This window comes from Homarus americanus, unplaced genomic scaffold (genome assembly GCF_018991925.1).
Source record: "Homarus americanus isolate GMGI-L3 unplaced genomic scaffold, GMGI_Hamer_2.0 scaffold50924, whole genome shotgun sequence".
In the NCBI taxonomy this organism is placed as follows: domain Eukaryota; kingdom Metazoa; phylum Arthropoda; class Malacostraca; order Decapoda; family Nephropidae; genus Homarus; species Homarus americanus.
The window spans coordinates 5,245,435-5,249,873 of NW_024718094.1; the positions used below are offsets into that span (position 1 = coordinate 5,245,435).

The 4,439-nt window shown below is 38.9% G+C and overlaps 1 long non-coding RNA gene across 1 annotated transcript; it reads right to left on the reverse strand.

Annotated features, from left to right (window-relative positions):
- Positions 1–238: 238 nt before the first annotated feature.
- LOC121859154 lies at positions 239–4,219 on the reverse strand. The gene is made up of 3 exons (XR_006087611.1): positions 4,072–4,219; positions 2,680–2,791; positions 239–268 (listed from the first exon to the last, which is right to left on the reverse strand). It is a non-coding gene; the product is annotated as an uncharacterized LOC121859154 (long non-coding RNA).
- Positions 4,220–4,439: the final 220 nt, after the last annotated feature.

Consider the following 4,439-nt stretch of genomic DNA (forward strand, 5'->3'; position numbering starts at 1 on the left):
GAAAAAATATATATTCAAGATAAATTTAAAGTAAATATGACGCACTGGTCAAACACTAATTATCAATAATAAAAAGAAGTGATAAATGAGAAAGAGTTGGAAATCAAGTAAAGGATATAGGAAAAGGAAGAAATATAAGATGAAGGAGAAAGATGAATAGGGTGGTGGAGATGAAGATTCAATAAAAACGTTCTACTTTTGGGGTTTTTGGATTGAGCAGTCTGAGATCTGATCCTTGCAAGAGTTCTGTGCACACACACCTGACACGCTGTAAAGATAATAAACAACTTTAAAAAGTATAGGGTGCCTTTATTCCCAATTCATCATATATTCTAATGATGCGAATATAGTAAATATATTGGATTTTGAAACATTCTGGTCGCCACACTCCGCTTATTGAGATACACAGCCCTAATTTAGTTTAAAACCCATCCACCGATTAAAAAGTTTGAAACCAGGCACACAATATGGGAAGGAATGACGGAAGAATTACAAAACAAAATTAATCAGATAAACAAAGACAATAACACGTTCGTATATAAAATTTAATTTCAAAACCGCGTCGAAATTAATAAATGTGTGTGTGTAGTGGCAGGTGTAGTGGCAGGTGTATGAGAGCTTCAGGGTCAATATCAGGTTCACGTCGACCTCACACAGCCTGGACACTGATACCTGCCAATAACTGCCCTCGCTTCTACCCTTTTGTGTGTGTGTTTGTTTTTGTGTGTTTGTTTTGTGTGTGTGTGTGTGTGTGAGAGAGAGAAAGAGGGGGGGGGGGCGTGGATGGTTATACACAGGTGAATGGATGGACACTGTCGAACACCTCTACACCACCCCCCCCCCTCCTCCCCGTGACCCATCGGTTAATAAAGCGTCAGGTGTCGACAGGTGATGTGTGTCCACCCTCATAGTGTACCTGTATTCTCCACCTATACCCTCACCTGTAATCCATCTGTACCCTCAATCTGTATTCCACCTGTGCAACACCTGTACACCCCTTACACTACACCTGTACACTGTATCGAAACAATTACTACAGCCAGCAAGTTACAAATATAAACTATACAAGAACAGAAATATCGACATGATTTGGAGCCCCTTAATAAAAAACAATATCTGATTTACAAGACTGATATATCGACACAACACCGGTTATAATCGACTCCAGTAGACATACATTGAATAGTCTACATAATGTATATTTTATTCATTTGTTGGAGAAAAATACATAGTGGAAAAACAATAAAAAAAAGACGATCAAATTACAAAATAAATAATAAGTTAAAATAAGAGACAGTAAATGGAAGTTTTTTTTTTTTTATTATGGAAGTGATAAATTTGAGAAACAAACAAAAACACAATCAAGTTATAATATAAGCAATGATATAATCCAAACAAGAAGCAATAACAATTACTTAAACCAGAACGGGTAAATAGTAAATAATACGTAAATACAATTACTTCTTTACCCACTACACTAGCTAGGTGTGTTACCAACGTCCTCAAGGGTTAACATCGTGGTTCAGAAAGGGTTAAAATATCGTCCTCAAAGGGTTAAACAAAGGTCATCCAAGGTTTAAACCCTCGTCCTTAATCCCTTGTGTACCGTGATTTAACCCTTTGTGTACTGTGATTTAACTCATTGTGTACCATGATTTAACGCCCTTGTGTACCGTGATTTAACCCTTTGTGTTCCATGATTTAACCCTTTGTTGTTGTTATTGTTGTTACTATTATCATTGTTATTGTTATTATTACTATTACCCGCTTACGTTACAGTTGCACAAGGGGTTAAAGTTAAACCGTCGTCCTAAGAGAGCTGAACTACCATCCTCAGAGGGTTAAAACAATTATCCTCAGAGTTAAAAAATAATAATTGTAGGCAGGATGTTTTAATATGCCGCAGTGCGTAGCTGGTACTAATGAGGGATATTAAACCTTAACGAGAGGCTCAGACCGGCTTTTTACACACATCAACGGAAAAGAACGAATCTGCCCGGCGTCATCATCTGGAACTGAAGAGACGGATTTCGTTTTTTCTCTCTGTCAATGACGCGCCGCTGAAGAGAACCTGGAGATACAGAGAATCCATTTTTTTGTGTGCGTGCTCCAAGTTGTGAACGTGATAATTAAACGAAAAAGCGATGGATTTTGATTAAATTTGGTACGTGGAAGTAACTTAATAATATCTTGGAGGAGTTCGATAAGTTGGTAATTTTCCATGTGTCTGGAGTAACTTGACTCACGTTCATACGGTCTTAAAAACTGAAACAGACGAATAAGTGACTATTTTCCTAAGTAAGTAATTTTTAAAGAAGTAAATAAAAAAAAACCACGAAACTGCTTTCTGGAAAAAACTATATTCCCTACAGTTTACAACACGAGGAAATTAAAAGAATTTTTTAAGAGTAAATGAACGTAAGGACGGTCAGAAGCAACAAGTACAGTATCTACTAATTCAGCTCCTCTTAAATGCTTGCTGGTTCACACTCAAATGTTGATAGAGTAACAGCCACTTACCCTCACACCTCCTCTATCCTTACTCTGAAGCAGAACACGTGTGAGAGAGGGGGAAAAGAGGATGGCACTTACTCCAACAGTGGAGGAAGGGTACTGGATGGCTACTTTCTCTACAGCCAAACCAAACAGGAGGTGGTGGTAGGTGGGTACAGTACTTACTCTCACAGCGAAGGGCCGGCTTGTTGGTCATAGGCTTGCTACACACGTCACAGGTGGCTGAGTTACTGTAGCAGACAGACACGAACTGATGGGAGCTCTTCTTAGGCTTGTCCTGCGGCATAACAAAAACCACATCGTCAATCATATCCCCCTATAGAAGGTCTACTACACCATGTTATATATAGTTCTTGAGGTATAGCTACGTCAAGGCTTCAACTATTATTATTTACAAATGACAAATTACTAATCTATTAATATATAAACTAAAACACCATCATTTGAATACCTAACTAAATTATACAGTACAATATACACATCAATTCACACACAAACACACAACTGGATGTATATGATCAAATTTATATACATGTAGGTTAGGTTAACATCATGACAGACTGAATATATATACTTACACGAGATAAATTCTGTATATATATAAACTTATTGAGGCTTACGACCAACATGTGGGAATTACTGGGTTTTTATATGTCAGGTAAAGTAATAGTGTGCCTGTTTTCTCCTAACACTCTGAACCATTATGTAAATACAGTGTGGTTATTTATAGGAAAGGGGGGGGGGAAGAAAGTAGGAGGAGGGGGAGCAAAGAAGAAGCACATAATTGAGGAAGAGGAAGATAGGAGGGGAAGGAGAGGGAGACGAGGAGGAGCAGGAAGAAGCGGAGGAGACAGGAGGAGGAGGACGAGAAGGAGGAAGAGATAGAGGAGGAGGAGGAGATAGTGGAGAAGACAGAAGGAATATATATATATATATATAAAGAGGAAGGATAAGAAAAGGAGGAGAAGTAAAAACCCAGGATGAGAGAACCGAGGAGATAGAGAGGAGAGATAAAAGTGTGTGTGAAGGAAAGAAAGAGAGAAGGAAGGAAGAGGCCGATACCATATAACTGTGAAAGAAATTCTGATGATTTTAGTGTATCTGTTGAGACCTGAACATGACAAGGGCCCGTGACAATAACTTGGCCCTCGTGTTAATGGTTAAATTAGGTTTGGGGTCTATTAGGACTGGGGGCTATTAAGATTGGAGGCTATTTGATAAATCTGGGGCCTATTTGACCAGTCTGGGGCCTACTTGACCAGCATGGGGCCTATTCGGACCAGCCATCATAAACGTGTATGAAGAGGCTGAAGCGAACAAGAATAAGGAAACTCGTAATAAATGAGGAGAAAGAAGACTAACGAATGAAAAAAGAAGAGTAAAGAAGAAACAAGAGGAGGAATAATGATAAATTGTGGAAGCGGAGAAGGGGAAGAAAAATGGGAAATAAATATAGTTGACGAGGAGATGGAAGAAGAAGGGGATGATGAGAGAGAGAGAGAGAGAGAGAGAGAGAGAGAGAGAGAGAGAGAGAGAGAGAGAGAGAGAGACACTCACCTTCTTCTTCCTAAAGAATATAGATCCTCTTTTTCTTCTCTTGTTGGTAGACTCGTCCTCATACTGGTAGTTAGACCTGTGGGGAGACGACCAGGCTGTTAGTAGTGCTCACTAATCACCTTAACCTCACTAATCACCTTGACCTCACTAATCACCTTGACCTCACTAATCACCTTAACCTCACTAATCACCTTAACCTCACTAATCACCTTAACCTCACTAATCACCTTAACCTCACTAATCACCTTAACCTCACTAATCACCTTAACCTCACTAATCACCTTAACCTAACTCATAATTAACCTCACTCATGACTTAATCTGACTCATCACCTAAGTTGAATCATGATTAACCTCACTCATAAACTT